Source organism: Phalacrocorax aristotelis, chromosome 2 (genome assembly GCF_949628215.1).
Source record: "Phalacrocorax aristotelis chromosome 2, bGulAri2.1, whole genome shotgun sequence".
Taxonomy (NCBI): Eukaryota; Metazoa; Chordata; class Aves; order Suliformes; family Phalacrocoracidae; genus Phalacrocorax; species Phalacrocorax aristotelis.
The window spans coordinates 17,843,462-17,849,792 of record NC_134277.1 but is presented as its reverse complement, the minus strand read 5'-3'; positions in this window follow the sequence as shown (position 1 = coordinate 17,849,792).

Sequence of the window (6,331 nt, the reverse complement as noted above, 5' to 3'; positions counted from 1 at the left end):
GACATCTTTCTAGCAATGTTTCTTGGGCAGTTCCTTACCTTCAGTAAACTCAAAAAAAAATCCACATGCTTTAAGGCCTGTTGTCTGGGTGGGTGCATGGAAAGGTGCCTTAGCTTGCACTCCTCCATGGGGTGTTGCCCAGTTCCGTCCTTCCTGCCCCGTGGGGCAAGGGTCTGAGGGAGCTCGCAGGCTCCCAGGCTGCTGGGGTGGCCACATGCCTCCAGAGGGGCTTCACAAGGGGCTGCTTCAATGCTCTTCTCCTGCTCTCAGTCAAATCCTCCTGCTGTGACTTTTCCAGCCCTTCACGTCCTTTACCAACAGCGGGGCTTGGCGTCCCTGCCATGGGCATAAAGGTATATTCTCCCTCCTTTTGATTCAAGGGAGATGCAGGGGGTGAAAAAGAAAAGGACATGTTATGTCAGGAGCAAACACTGCCATCCCTGCTGTGCTCAAGGGCTGCCTTTGATTCACAGGCTGGCTCCAGCTCAAGCATCATTCAGGTCACCTTCACGCTGCCTCTGCCACTGACCTCAGCAACCACCAGAGTGGCGAGGACCCTGTGCCTCATGTGCACCAGCTACCTGGCTCTGCACTGCAGGCAACCCTGCGGTGAGTGGATAAACAAAGGACCATTTCATCAGCTGTGACCTCCTGGGTGGTTCTGCGGTTCTCAACATATTTTGTCTTGCACATGAAGGAAAGAATGATCTCTTGGGGATGTATACAGCCCCATCACTGTGGCAACCGAACACTTCATTAGGATCATGAACTTCTTTATCCTCATAGACATGTCGTAAGGAAGGAAGTGCTATTATCCCTCCTTTGAGGAGGGCAATTTGGGACAGCACAGCGAAGCCAGGAGTTGAGCTGCAGGGTTTGGGGATCCTGGGTGTAGCTGGGTGAGTGCAATGACACTGTTTTAGTAAATGTGTTTCCACATTAGAGCTGGCACCCATGAGTTATTGCATTGCATGTTGGGATCTGAACTCAGAACGGTCCAAACATAGAGATGTGAGTCACTACATTTCTCTTTCAAACCCTGCTGCAGTGCTTGGTGCCAGTACATGTGCAGTTCAATAATACCTGCTTAAGGAAATCCAAAAGGACATAGTTAACACTTGTGGCCTTTTTTCGCCACTTCAGTCTTGCTCGGATGCATTGATTAGCCTGAGTGTGTTTGGTTTATTTGGCATAGAAATTACAAAAGGATATTTTTACAGGTAACTGGCGGATATATTTTACCAATCATATTCTGAAGGAAACAGTTAAAATAATAAATTTCCCTTCTTTAAGATTAGAGAGACAGCTGGGAAATGATTGTTAGGGAGGAAAGATTAAATATCATCAATCTGGAGATATATGAACGCACAGTTTGTCTGGTTGTGGGCATGGTCTTTTCAAAGTCCATTTGAAGTTTTTTTGGGGGAGTGTTGGCAAGTTCTGCCATTTCAGCTCTCCCTGGGCCAAAAATGGCATTAAGTTGTGACTGCAGGGCATGTGTTCTGCCAAGGAGCCCTTTCGTTTCTGAACTTATGGGTTTTAAAAACATTGCCCCTCTAACAACAAGAAACAGATATGAAAGGTGAAGCAACAAATGTTTCTGAGAGAAGCAGTGTGGTGACCAGTTGGGAGTTTGGAGGATGCCTGCCCATGCTCATCCCACTGTGGACATGGGGAAGCAGGAAGGATCTACAGCCTGATGTGTCCTTAGAGCCTGTTTCAGGGTCCTTGCTCCTACTTCCCATCCCTGGCCCAAAGAAAAGGCACTTTCCAGGTTTGGAGGTGTTGGCTACATTCTCGGCAAAGCCCTGCAGACCCATGCCACCTGGAGCCAGCCCAACAGCAGGGCTCTAATGGTGTTAAGAGGCTTCCTTGAATTTTGGGCTGTTGAATAGCTCATTCCCTTGCTCTTACTGTGGGATTGGGAAGCAAGTCGTAACAAATATGTGTGTTGAACAACCACTCATTTTTGAAGGCTGGAGCGATTATGATGACTTGAACTTGTTGGCTAGTGGATCCCAGGGCAATCCTTGTAGAAAGAAAAGGTTTTTTTCCCTCCCAGGCTTCTGGAAAAGCTGGGAGTGCAGTGCCTGCCAGGATAACTGCCATTTTTACTCTTCTCTTTTAAGGTTTGGCAAGATCTTGCAGCATTAGGTCAGGTTTGGGACCTTACAGCTGGAGTGAGAATCTTTTCCTTCCCTTGAACCACAGTCAGAGCCAGTGGGGAGCATTTGGGCAGAAGGGCTTTTTTATTCCTTGTATCAGAAGCTTTTGGATGGCAGTGTGCCAATATTGACTAAATTCTATTCAGGGAAATATCTCAGATCCAGCCCAGACAAAAGTCATTCTGCAGAAACGCCGCTGACAGGGTGGGTCTGATTGCTCCCTGGTGGGATGGGGCTGCAGCCCTGGTCCTTCATGCTGGGGCCACTGGAGGTGGTTCTCTACAGCTCTGCTGTTGAAGCTGTTCCTCCCTCGATATGCAATAAAAGTCTCACAGAGAAGGAAACTTGCCCATATCACGTCTCAGGGCTTACCATGACTCCAGTGAAACGTTTGTCGCAGGAGCCTTTGTGCTGTGCTAACTTCTACAAGCACTTTTTAAAGGGGTGTATGCAGAGGTTCGTGTTAGTTTTTTTTTACTTTTTATTTCAGAAAAATTTCCCAAGGTCTCAACTATGTTCTGATGCTGCATGAGAACATTTTTGAACTCTTAAAATTGTTTACTGAACAGGAAAACCATTTCTTACCCGGTTCCAACTCTGCCTGGAGCTCTGTGGAGGCATTGCCCGTGCCTCCTGGAACAGCTTCACCTTCTGGAAACAGCGCCTGCGAAACCCTCTTTGTATTTTATTTTTTCTTTTTTTTTTTCCTCTTTTTTTAATCTTTAGCCTTGTCATCCTGCTTTGCAAGCTGCAAGCATGATGTTTCCTATTGTTTTAAAAGAGACTGTTCATTGAAAGATATAAAAGTGTAAACAAAAAGTTCATGTTTGTTGGCACAGTTTTTAAATGCAGACATCTGGGTTAGAGATGTGAGAAAATTGTAAAGAATTTGGGAAGGTTCAAAGGCTCATGTTATTAAAGTTTTAATAATCTCCTTTTCTGCCTAGCCCCAGCCCCCTGCTAGTCTTTGAATCTTGAAGGAAAATGCCGTCTGAACAAGATTATAGTTAATTAGGGTAGGATCTTCTCTTTGAAAGCCTGTAGGAAGCTGTCCTGCCTTTTTAGTTTTCAGACTAGAATGAGCAGTGTGTAGGAGGAGATACACGGCAAAAAGCACTTGAGTGCAATGTTTTAATTTAAAGACTCCAGGGGCTCTGTTAAGTTTCTACAACACAGCCGATGGTATTTTCACAATCACTTTGTTATGTAATCCCTGGAGAAATAATTCACCTGAGGTGAAATTCACACCTCGTAGAGGGGCCAGGGAGGGCTGGCAATAAACACGCACGCCTATACACACACACGAGCCTATAGACACACACACCTATAGACACATGAGCTTATAGACACATGCGCACAAAGCCCATCACGCAGCTCCTCCAGGAGGGCTGGGGGGAGTGGATGGGACCAGATAAGTCCCGATCCCCACCGCCCTTCCAGCACCAGGTAAAGAGGAGTAGAGGGAGAGGAAGAAGCCTTTGCTTTGGTGGCCATGCATGGTTTGCCCCAGGTCTGGCTCCCTCTGGGTGAAAGACCCTTGCTTGGGGGTGCAGCAGGCAAGGGGGTTCAGTGGCTCCGACCGCTGGCCCCACAGCACCGTGGTGCCTTGTGCTTCTTTTGGCAGGAACCAGTCTGTCACTCCGTCTTAATCCTGAAGCTTTACACTTGTCCTGTCTGGTGTCTCCCCAGAAATGCCAGCAGAGACCCCATGGCACCTGCTTGTGACTGATGTGCTGCCACAGTGACTGTGCAGGCAGCTCACAAATAAGGCAGCTTTGCACCCATCTCACCCATCCCCTGCACCTCTGGCTTTTGCTGCTCTGCTGGCTCTTGTGGCCCCTTCTTCAAAGAGCTTAAGCCTCTTCTCCTGCAACTGCATGTGCAGATGCTGGTGCGGCTGCAGCTAGCATGCAGGAACATGGGTCCTTCAGCTGCAAGATGCTGCTGTGTCTTAAGAGCACAAAAATAACAGGCTGGACCCTGCATTGTGTCCCTCAGCATGCTGAACTACAGGTGAGAGTGTACAGACAACCTGCACCTGTAAGGGCTCTGCTGGTCAGCATTCCCAGTTAACCCAAACCGAGCCCAGATGCTGTAAGAGGGTCTTCATGGCCTCTGCCATCGCCAAGTGGCAGGAGGGTTGGGGCTGACAATTTGTTTTATAAAAGGAAATGTATCTTTTTTTTCTGAGTTTGCTATAAAAAATAAAGCCAGTTATATTTCTGGTCTATTTTATTTTCAGTGCTTGCAAGATGTCCTGAGGGAGCTATTTTTTTTAGAAAAATAGGGCGTTAAGAACCATAATTTCCCTAACATAACAATTCTATATTTATTTCACTTTTTTTTTCTTTACACTCCCTGGCTTATAATAGCAGTGCTTTCCCCCATCTCCTCCTGTCTCTCTAGTCTGCTAACAACCCAATTAGTGAGTGCCCAGAGCATGAGGCATTCCTGGCCTTGCTGCTGTTCCAGCCAGTCATTAACTAGGTGGAGAAGGTCTAACAAACACTGGAAAAAAAAGTGAATTTGTTTTTTAGAAGTTAGTTGAGTTTTACAGCACTGAAATAGAAAAGGTAGTAAAAGAGGGGAAGGGGGGAGTAAACACATTGCCAAAATACTAAGTCAATTAGCTTACTTGAAGGGCCAGGATTTTCTGATGTAGCCTGGAGTCTGGAATTGCTCTCACCAGTAAAACACTTCCAGAAGGTCCAAAAAGCAGCTATGCTGCCTTTTTTTCCCCCAAAGGATTTTGATATTCAGGCCTAAAACCCCAATCCTAACAAAGATACTCTTTTGTCTTTCTTGTTATGACTATACCTTGGATGCTTTATACTCCATTATTGGGAAAATGCTCCATGCCCTGTTTGCTCCAAAATGCTTTACTGACTCCGAAAACAAAGTTCCTCAACCTTAAGAGTCTGAAATCAAAGGCTCAAGTCTCACAACCAGCATCCCTGGTCGGTCTTCTAAGCCTTTATTTGGCTGCCCAAATACAGTTCTTTGATATGAGGCACCAACAGCACTTGAACTCTGCAGCACAGACCCACCATTTAGCAGGAAAAGGTGGCATATGAGTGGCAATGAAGTGACAGGAGAGACCATTCCATGGCTCTGAACATCAGGAGGCAATACTATCCCTTGAGACACACAAGCACGCAGTCCTGCTGAGAGCACGGTGACTAATCCGTGCAGCACCAGGCTCACCGGACATGGACAGGGATGCTGTTTTCAGGAACGTATGTTGTGGAAACGCCAGTCAAGCAGGTCAGGATCCCATTGCACTGGGCCTTTACAAGCTCAGCAGCAGAAGTGGACCACCATCCAGTTTTCACCTCATTATCACACAGGCAAGCTGTCATTGAGAGAGGTCTGAGGGGAAACTTCCTAAGGGATTCAGGGTTATAGCCAGTCATTACTTAACATACAGTACCACAATGAGTCCAGGATTGCTAAATTCATGCTTTTCAAATGAGAGGTTGGATCACTCTCCCTAAGCATAAACCCTCCTATCCCTGAGGTGTATTCGCACCTGAACCTCCCAAAGCAGCAACGCCCTCCAGCGCCCTGCCTTCAGCTATCCGACCGCTGAATGAGCGGGTGGCATGGAGCCCAGAAGTAGAAAGACCTGTTTGCACTGATTGTCCTAGGTGTCGTTAGCAGGATTCTTTACAAACAACCTCCTCCTTTGAAGGGCAGGCATCCCCTTGACTGTGGAGAATCACTGCAAACACTGACTGCCAGATTTATCCTTCCTTTCCAATGACCTCTCCAGTACATGGCACCTCTTTGAGCTGCTTCCTCTCAGAAAAGAAAGCTGAATTTTCTGCTGTTGTGTTGACCTATCCCATTGTCCTTTGTGCAGTACATGGGGTTTTTTTCATTGGCTTTAAGGAGACGGTCTGTGAAGTAAAACTGAAAAAAGTCCACTGTCAGAAGGGTCTGGGACCCAAGGGTGCTAAGCTTCTTCCAAGTGAAGGCCTGGAGCCAGGTGAGGTAGCTGTTGGGAGAGTCTTTAGCTGCAATTCATATTTGGAAATACTGATATGAAGAAGCTGAAGAAATGCAATGGTGAGAAGTGCATTTGTCAGACAGCCCCCTTTTGAAAAGTGCTAGTACACGTGGTTGCTGTTCAGAGAAACAGAGGTGGGTGTGGTGTTCTGCCACCT